An 11,054-nucleotide genomic window follows, 5' to 3' on the forward strand; every position below is an offset into this window, starting at 1 on the left:
GGGCCAGGGATGCAGACCTGCAAAACGGTCCCCAAATGCTTACCTTCGAAGAGACACTAAGTTTCTTACCAGTCTTCCAGATTATTTTGCTTACTTGCCAGTATTACTTGCCTACATTGCACATCATTTGATTAGGGCTAGAGGAAGAAAAGCAGCATCTGGGTAGATAAAGAAAATAAGCCGGGCCTTTTAGCAGGCGACGGTACATTTTACAATAGCCTCATTTAATTGACACAGTGAAGACATGGGCTATGCTGCGGTCTTTTCTTATGTGCGCGATATTCAAACACTTCAGGCCAAGTTACTTGGGCTTTTTAGTTTTAATTAATCTCACACAAGAGATTATATTACTTTAGACAATGAATGTGACTGACTTTGCTTACTTGTCTAATATGGAGTTTCAGTAGGGGTTTTATTCCGGAGGCCCTCACCCTGCTCTGTCTGCACCCACGGTCCCTGCCTCACCAGCACCGAGGCTCCGCGGCTTCCCTCCCCAGCTGCCATTCCCTCCTAGTTCCTCCTCCAGGCTTCCCTTCCACACTCCCCAAGCTCTCTGCTCCCATGCTCGCACCCCTCTCCCCCCGCCCTCCCAGCCTTCTCCTTCCCCCACCCCTCCCCTGGGCTGGGACTCCTGTTAGGAGGGCGTTGTGCATTCACCTCGGTTCTTGTCCCCACCGCAGCAAAGAACTGAGGGGCAGAGACACAGCAGTGAAGTAGAGTAAAGGTTTTATTTACAGAGAGAAAGTGCACACTCAGAGAGAGGGGAGTGTGACCTACCTCAGAGAGGGAGGCGCATTGAAAGGGTGGGGGTCCCCCTTTTAAAGATTTTTTTCAGGAATGTGACAAAGGGCTAGGGGTGTGGACTTGTTAAGTGGCCTCAAGATGAGACATTAAGTTTCTTATCAGTCCTCTGTGTAATTCTGCAAAATTAGCTTAACACAAAAAATGCACTGGTCAGATTCCCTCCAGGAGAGCAGCTTCCTGGTTGGGGACCATATCAGTTAAGACTGCCCTCCCTGCCTCCAAGGTGGGCTGAGTTACTGTATGTCCGCTAAAGACTGTGTTAAGTGTGGATAAAATGAAAGTTCCTGTGGCCAGGATTCGCACCTGGGCCTAGTCGGCTAGCTCACCACTCATGTGGGCAATAGGTTGCTACTGACTCTATATAAAAGAGCTCCCACCCAGTGCTCTGGGTGACACGGTGACACAGCTGCGAGGCTGTAGGAGAGCAGAGCAGAGGCTGGAGTGGTGGCAGCGCTGAGGTCAGAGGCCCAGAGGATGGCTGTGTGGGATGGCTGTGTAGGCAGGGAGGCCCAGAGGCAGAGACGCGCCTGCTGCATGCAGACTCGCTCTGATTGGGTGGAATGTTAGGGACTGACCTGCCACAGTGGAAATAAAGTTGGGTGTGACCCTTTCACCCCAAGAACATTTTACTGTAATTTCTTTGGTCACATTGAATCCATAGCGAACTTACCCAGGGTTGAAACCCATTGGCAGGACACTAAAAATCTTACTTCTTCACTTCCTGGGTTTTGAAATGCAATCTTAGCTTTAAGATAGAATCTTTCCTGTCTTACTGTGCTGTGATGGCTGGGCTAGCTTGCTAAGTGAACTGTACAGTCCACAAATTACTTGATATGGGGATGGAGGAGGAAAAACAGCATATAGGTAAAGGTAAAAAAATAAGCTGGGCCTTTAAGCAGGGTTTAAGTGAGTCTTACCATGATGTGATTTACTAAACACAATAAAGACAAGGGTATGCTGAGAGACCTTCCTTTATCTGAGGAATACTCAACCATTCCAGGCCAGTTACTCCTGGTTTCTTGGACTTTAAATGATCTCACTGAAGAATGCCTATATTCTTAGTTTGCTATTTTTACCCTAGAGAAGGGACAAGCAGAAGGAGCCAAAGAGCCCCATGTAACTTATTAAGAAGTGCAGACTCTATTTCATATGCAATACAGGGTCAGAGAAGTATTTTGAGCAGTGAAATATGATCACTTTCTTATAGGTAGGTCATCTACAGTAGTGAGGGGAAAGAATTTAAGTGGGAGGCACTGAAGGATTGGGGGTCAAGTAGGAAGCCACTGCACAGCTTAGGTGAGAGACGGTGAGGGCTTGGAAACCCAGTGTGGTGGTGAGAACTGAGAGGAGACACAGACGTGAGAAAGAACAAAGTCACTGGAACTGGGCCTGACTCGCTATGTGCAGGATGGAAGGCACAGCCGTCTCCTGGGTCTCTTCCTGGGATGGCTGGGGGACAGGAACTGATACTGGTAAGAAAGTTGTGGGCAGAGGAAGATAATGGACTACGTTTGGAAGACTTTAGGTTTGGGATACTTGTGAGTAACCTAGGAAGAATTAATATTGTCAAAATGGTAATCCTACCTAAGGCAATCTATAGATTCAAATGCAAACCCTATCAAAATACCAACAGCATTCTTCAATGAACCAGAATCAATCCTTCTAAACTTCACAGGGAAACACAAAAGACCCCGAATAGCCAAAGCAATCCTGAGAAGGAAGAATAAAGCCAGGAGGATGTCACTTCCAAACTTCAGATTTTAGTAGATCTTCATAAAAAGTCAAGATCTACTACAAAGACACAGTAATCAAGACAATTTGGTACTGGCACAAGAACAGACCCACAGACCAGTGGAACACAATAGAGATTCCAGATATTAACCCAAACATATACGGTCAATTAATTGACGATAAAGGAGCCATGGATTTATAATGGGGAACTGACAGCCCCTTCAACAGCTGGTGTTAGCAGAACTGGACAGCTACATGTAAGAGAATGAAACTGGATCATTGTCTAAACCCATACACAAAAGGAAAGTCAAAATGGGTCAAAGACCTGAATGTAAGTCATGAAAACATAAAACTCTTAGAAAAAAACACAGGAAAAAATCTCCGGGACAGAAACAGGAGCAACTTCTTCATGAACATATCTCCACAGGCAAGGGAAACAAAAGCAAAAATGAACAAATGGGACTATATCAAGCTGAAAAGCATCTGTACAGCAAAGGACACCATCAACAGAACAAAAAGACATCCAACAGTATGGGACAATATGTTCATACATGACATATCCAATAAATGGTTGACATCCAAAATATACGAAGAGCTCACGAACCTCAACAGACAAAAAGCAAATAATCCATTTAAAAAATGGGCACAGGATTAGAAAAGACACTTCTCCAAAGAAGAAATTCAGATGGCCAACAGGCACATGAAAAGGTGCTCCGCATCGATAATCATCAGAGAAATGCAAATTAAAACCACAATGATACATCACCTCATACCAGTAAGGATGACCACTATCCAAACGAAAAACAACAAATGTTGGCGAGGATGTGGACAAAGGGGAACTGTCTTACACAGCTGGTGGGAATGTAAATTAGTTCAACCACTATGGAAAGCAGTATGGAGGTTCCTCAAAAATCTCCAAATACAAATACCATTGACCCTGGAATTCCACTCCTAGGAATTTACCCTAACAATGCAGCAGCCCAGTTCGAAAAAGACATATGCACCCCTGTTTATCACAGCACAATTTACATTATCCAAGAAATGGAAGCAACCAAAGTGTCCCTCAGTAGATGAATGGATAAAGAAGATGTGGTACATATACACAGTGGAATATTATACAGCCAGAAGAAGAAGAAAATCCTACCATTTGCAACAACATGGATGGAGCTAGAGGGTATTATGCTCAGTGAAATAAGCCAGGCAGAGAAAGACAAGTACCAAATGATTTCACTCATTTGTGGAGTATAACCACAAGGAAAAAAAACCTGATGGGACAAAACAGCAGCAGACTCACAGAAGCCAAGAATGGACTAACAGTTACCAAAGGGAAAGGGACTGGGGAGGATGGGTGGGAAGGGAGGGAGCAGTGGAAGAAAAGGGGCATTACTATTAGCAGACAATATAGGGGGGCCACAGGGAGGGCTGTACTGTACAACACAGAGAAGACAAGTAGGGATTCTATAGCATCTTACTACGCTGATGGACACTGATTGTAATTGGGTATGTGGGGGGGACTTGATGATGGGGGGAGTCTAGTAAACATAATGTTGCTCATGTAACTGAAGCTTGATACCAAAAAATACTAATAACAACTTAATAAAAAATGGGAAAAAAGATTATCATTTAAATTTGAAGGAGGGATTAAACAATTTCTACATAAGGAAAAGCTGGAGAATTTAGCTCCCACCAACCATCTCTACAGTGTATTTTCGACGGACTGCTACAGATGGAAGTGTTCCTAACATTAAATAGCTGTCACCAGAAGTAACAAAAGGGGACAAAGAGTACAGAATATGACACCTAATATATAAAGAATGAGGAGGGAAAAAGAAAAACAACCTTCAGATTGTGTTTGTAATAGCATACTTAAGTGAGTTAAATTAGATGCTTAGGTAGTAAGGAAGGTACCCCTTTACCTTTTGGTAACCACGAAGCTAAAGCCTGCAATGGCAATAAGTACATACCTATCGATAATCACCCTAAATGTAAATGGTCTGAATGTACCAATCAAAACACACAGAGTCACTGAATGGATAAAAAAACAAGACCCACGCATATACTCTCTACAAGAGACTCGCTTCAAACCCAAAGACAAACACCGACAAAGAGTGAAGGGATGGAAAAGGTACTTCATGCAACTAACAGGGAGAAAAAAGCACGTGTTGCAGTACTTGTATTTAACAAAATAGACTTTAAAAGAAAGAAAGTCACAAGCGACAAAGACGGACATTACATAATGATAAAGGGGTCAATCCAACAAGAGGATATAAGCATTATAAACATCTATGCACCCAACACAGGAGCACCTACATATGTGAAACAAATACTAACAGAATTGAAAGGGGAAATAGAATGCAATGCATTCATTTTAGGAGAGTTCAATACTCCACTCACTCCAAAGAACAGATCAACCAGACAGAAAGGACACAGAGGCAGTGAAGAACACATTACAACAGATGGACCTTACACATCTACAGAACTCTCCACTCAAAAGCAGCAGGATACACATTCTTCTCAAGTGCACATGGAAGATTTTCAAGAACAGATCATATACTAGGCCACAAAAAGAGCCTCAGAAAATTCGAAAAGATTGAAATTGTACCAACCAGCTTCTCAGACCACAAGGGTATGAAACTAGAAATTAATTACACAAATACGACGAAATGGCCTACAATCACATGGAGGCTTAACAACATGCTCCTAAATAACCAGTAGATCAATGACCAAATAAAAACAGAGATCAAGCAATATATGGAATCAAATAACAGCAATAATTCAAAAACGCAAAATCTGTGGGACTCAATGAAGGCGGTGGTAAGAAGGAAGCGTATTACACCACAGGCCTACCTCAGGGAAGAACAACAATCCCATATGAACAGTCTAAACTCACATTTAACTAAATTAGAAAAAGAAGAACAAATTAGGCCCAAAGTCAGGAGAAGGAGGGACATAATAATGATTAGAGCAAAAATAAATAAAATTGAGAAGAAAAAAACAACAGAATCAATGAAAGCAGGAGCTAGTTCTTCGAGAAAATAAACAAAATAGATAAACTCCTAGCCATATTTATCAAGAAAAAAAGAGTCTACGGACATGAACAGAATCAGAAATGAGAAAGGAAAAATCACTACTGACACCACGGAAATAAGAAGATTAGAGAATACTATGAAAAATTATTTGGTAACAAAAAGGACAACCTAGAAGAAATGCTGAACTTTCTAGGAAAATGCAACCTTCCCAGGGTGACCCAGGAAGAACCAGAAAACCTGAACAGACCAATGACCAGCAAGGAAACGGCACCGGTAATCCCAAATGACAGGGACGACAGGAGCCTCAGGAAACAGCTGTTACTCCTGGAGGAGCTGCCTCCGGCGGCCTGTCCCCCGCCGCCCCGCCGCGGGTCCCACCCACCCTCGGCTCGCCCGGCCCTCGCCCCCGAGGCCGCCGACGGAAAACGGCGCACAGGGCAAGACGCCCGCCGGCCTCCCCGTCTGCGCGGCCCGGCCCGGCACCTCCGCCTGCCGACCTGGACCGGGAGGTAGTGGCAGGTCGGCGTCGCGGCTCCAGGCTGGGCCCCGCGAGACCCCCACCCGCGTCGGCCGCCCCAGGCCCCACGCGACCCGCCGAGCCCCTCGCACGGCCGCCCCCTCAACGGTCCGCCGCGCCGCAGGCGGAGGCAGGGGTCCACGCGCCCCGTCTGGGCCCCGCCGCCACGTACCTTGCGGCCCACAGAGCCGTCGCTGTCGCCTTCACCCCTGAAGCGGGGCCCGCTCTGGACGCTCCGCAGCAGGTCCGACGGTGCAAGGCTGGAGGAGGCAGCGCTGGACGAGCGCAGGTCCGGCCGGGGCGGCGGCTCCAAGTCCGGGCCGATCGCCGGTGCCGCCGGTGCCTGCGCGCCGGGAGGAAGGCGCAGCCGAGCACAGCGCCGGTCCACCATCAGGGCTCCGCCGGGCTCGCTGCGCGGACGGGACGCGGCACGGAGGCGCCCGGACATGGACAGCGGACCGGAGCACGGACTGAGCCGTGGGAGCCGCTCCTCCTGGCGGCGCTCGCGAACCTAATGACTCTTCAAAACGGCGGCTGCGTCGCCTGCAGCTGTTCCCCAGCCGCCGAAGATACAGGTTTCTGCGCGCGCGCCCAATGGGTACCTGCCCCGCGGAACCGCTCCCTCATTGGCCTGCAGTGCCGTCAGTCGGGGCCGGGACTATCATTTTGTTCCATGTACTTTCTAATTTTTCATGACATGTCCCACGTGTTATTTTAATTAATTAATTTATTTATTTATTGTGGTGTCGTTAAAACACAGTCACATGAGCAACAATGTGGTTACTAGATTCCCCCCATTATCAAGTCTCCCCACACACCCCATTACAGTCACTGTCCATCAGCGTAGTAAGATGCTAGAGTCATTACTTGTCTTCTCTGTATTTACTGCCTTTCTCGTGTCCCCCCGCTACCTTATGTGTGCTAATCGTAATGCCCCTTTTCCCCCTTATCCCTCCCTTCCCACTCACCTCCCCAGTCTCTCTCTCCGTTTGGTAACTGTCAGTCCATGCTTGGGTTCTTTGAGTCTGCTGCTGTTTTATTCCTTTAGAAAGATATCTAGGAAATCTCCAGTCACTTGAAAATTAAGTAACTTAATAACACGTGAGTTATTTAAAATAGCCAAGAAATGGAAGCTACCTAAGTGTCCATCAGTAGATGAATGGATACGGAAGGAACAAAACACAACGGATTCACAGAACCCAAGAATGGACTCACAGTTACCAAAGGGAAAGGGATGGGGCAGTGTGGGTGGGGAGAGAGAAGGGGAATGAGCTGCATCGGGATCACCACACATAATGAAGGGGGTGGGGGGGCGCGGGGAGGGCGACACAACACGGAGACGACCTGGAGTGACTCTACAAGTACCAAATGATTTCACTCATATATGGAGTATAAGAACAAAGAAAAACTGAAGGAACAAGAAAGCAGCAGAATCACAGAACCCAAAAATGGACTAACAGTTACCAAAGGAAAATGGACTGGGGAGGATGGGTGGGAAGGGAGGGAAAAGGGGGAAAAAGAAGGGGGCATAATCATTAGCATGTATAGTGCGGGGGGCTTGGGGAGGGCTGTGCAGCACAGAGAAGACAAGTAGTGATTCTACAACATCTTACAATGCTGATGGACAGTGACTGTAATGGGGTTTGTCGGGGGGGGGGACTTGGTGAAGGGGGAGCCTAGTAAATATAATGTACTTCATGTAATTGTAGAGGGAGGGAGGGAGGAAGGAAAGGAAGGAAGAAGGGCATCAGAGTTAATACCATTACCTTTGTGGTAAGATACAGCTAAATTGAACATAGTGCTCCACTTACTGTTATAAGGCCACAGATTAACTGTTGAATAGCCTTAGTTTCTTCACTTCTAAAATAGGGAAGGATAACAGAGCCCACCTCATGGTATATAATTTAACATGACTAACAAAATTCCCACTGCACAGGACATACACAATAAGTATTAGCATGTATCTATTATAAGTGCTTCCTATAAAGCATGAACTCATGAAGGTAAGTTTTCCATGGAGATTATAGGACCAACCTTAGATAGGCTGGTGAAGACCAGACGCTATTCAATACCCTGGAGATGTTACTTTTACAAAGGCAATGTGCTATAAACAATGTTTTCCCTTCTATTTATTTTTCCAGTCTGCTCACACAATACACTTCCTGGTACTGAGAGCACCAGTAGGGAAGCTCACTGTAATTAAAAGATTGATCTTCTGGAAACAATGCTTAATAACAGGCATAAAAATGTGTGAGTAATTCTGCATTTTAAAACACTGTCCTCAAGTTAATTTAACCTGAGCTGTTGGTGCACCACGTGGAAAATCTAGAATCAGTACGTACAGGCTGAAATCAGTGGACCACAGAGAAGAGGAGACAAAATCCAATTGGCCACTTCATTGAGATCAGGGGAGCCTTGTGAAAAAAAAAGCAGGGGAACAAACCCACATTTTATATGCAACAGATGATAACAGTTCAGATTTGCAATGGCATTTTTTTTGTATTTTGCGTGTTCTCTAAAGGAAAAATCTATCTTTATACATATATGTACATATATTAATGTGTGTGCAACAGGTATAGTGGGAAAAACAATTGGTACATTGAAAAGACAAAAATGAAAATGGTTGGGAGCAAAAAAAAAAAAATACTCAACAAACTATTAGCACACCAAATTCAAAAATACATCAAGAGGATCATACACCATGACCACGTGGGATTCATCTCAGTGATGCAAGGATGGTAAAACATTCGATAATCCATCAACATCATCCAGCACATGAACAAAAAGGAGGACAAAAACCACATGATCATGTCCACAGATGCTGAAAAAACATTTGACAAAATTCAACATCCATTCATGGATAAAAACTCTCAACAAAATGGGTATAGAGGGCAAGTACCTCAACATAATAAAGGCCATATATGACAAGCCCACAGCCAACATCATACTTAACAGCAAGAAGCTGAAAGCTTTTCCTCTGAGATCGGGAACAAGACAGGGATGCCCACTCTCCCCACTGTGATTCAACATAGTACTGGAGGTCCTAGCCACGGCAATCAGACAAAACAAAGAAATACAAGGCATCCAGATAGGTAAAAAACAACTCAAACTGTCACTATTTGCAGATGACATGAGATTTTACATAAAAAACCCTGAAGACCCCACACCAAATCCACTACAACTAATATCTGAATTCAGCATAGTTGCAGTATACAAAATTAATACACAGAAATCTGTTGTTTTCCTAGACACTAATGATGAACTAGCAGAAAGAGAAATCAGGAAAATAATTCCATCACAATTGTGTCAACAAGAATAAAATACCTAGGAATAAACCTAACTAAGGAAGTGAAAGACCTACTATACCCTGAAAACTACAAGACACTCTTAAGAGAAATTAAAGAGGGCACTGACAAATGGAAACTCACCATATGCTCTTGTCTAGGAAGAATTAATATTGTCAAAATGGCCGTCCTGCCTGAAGCAATCTATAGATTCAATGCAATCCCTATCAAAATACCAACAGCATTCTTCGGCGAACTGGAACAAATAGTTTAAAATTCATATGGAACCACAAGAGACCCCGAATAGCCAAAGCAATCCTGAGAAGGAAGAATAAAGCAGGAAGGATCTGGCTTCCCAACTTCAAGATCTACTACAAAGCCACCGTAATCAAGACAATTTGGTACTGGCAGAAAAACAGACCCACAGAGCAGTGGAACCCAATAGGTCCAGATATTAACCCAAACATACGTGGTCAACTAATATACCATAAAGGAGCTATGGACACACAACGGGGAAATGACAGCCTCTTCAACAGCTGGTGTTGGCAAAACTGTACAGCTACATGTAAGAGAATGAAATTGGATCATTGTCTAAACCCATACACAAAAGTAAATTTGAAATGGATAAAAGACCTGAATGTAAGCCATTAAACCATACAACTCTTAGAAAAAAACACTGGCAAAAAATTGGACATAAACATGAGTGACTTCTTCATGAACGTATCTCCCTGGGCAAGGGAAACAAAAGCAAAAATGAACAAGTGGGACTACATCAAACTGGAAAGCTTCTGTACAGCAAAGGACACCACCAATAGAACAAAAAGGCATCCTACAGTATGGGAGAATATACTCATAAATGACAGATCTGATAAAGGGTTGACATCCAAAAATATATAAAGAACTCATGCACCTCACCAAAAAGCAAATAATCCAATCAAAAAATGGTCACAGGAACTGAACAGACAGTTCTCCAAAGAAGAAATTCAGATGGCTAACAGACACATGAAAAGATGCTCCACATTGCTAGTCATCAGAGAAATGCAAATTAAAACCACAATGAGATATCACCTCACACCAGTTAGGATGGCCACCATCCAAAAGGCAAACAACAACAAATGTTGACGAGGGTGTGGAGAAAGGGGAACCCTCCTACACTGTTGGTGGGTAGGTAAATTAGTTCAACCATTGTGGAAAGCAGTATGGAGATTCCTCAAAAAACTGAAAATAGAAATACCTTTTGATCCAGGAATTCCACTCCTAGGAATTTACCCTAAGAATGCAGCAGCCCAGTTTGGAAAAGACATATGCACCCCTACGTTTATCGCAGCACTACTTATAATAGCCAAGAAATGGGAGCAACCTAAGTGTCCATAAGTAGATGAATGGATAAAGAAGATGTGGAACATATACACAATGGAATATTGTTCAGCCATAAGAAGAAAACAAATCCTACCATTTGCAACAACATGGATGGAGCTAGAGGGTATTATGCTCAGTGAAATAAGCCAGGTGGAGAAAGACAAGTATCAAATGATTTCACTCATCTGTGCAGCATAAGAACAAAGAAATAACTGAAGGAGCAAAACAGCAGCAGACTCACAGAACCCAAGAATGGACTGACAGTTACCAAAGGGAAAGGGACTGGGAAAGATGGGTGGGAAGGGAAGGATAAGGAGAGGGGAAAAGAAA

This window comes from Manis javanica, chromosome 13 (genome assembly GCF_040802235.1).
Source record: "Manis javanica isolate MJ-LG chromosome 13, MJ_LKY, whole genome shotgun sequence".
In the NCBI taxonomy this organism is placed as follows: Eukaryota; Metazoa; Chordata; class Mammalia; order Pholidota; family Manidae; genus Manis; species Manis javanica.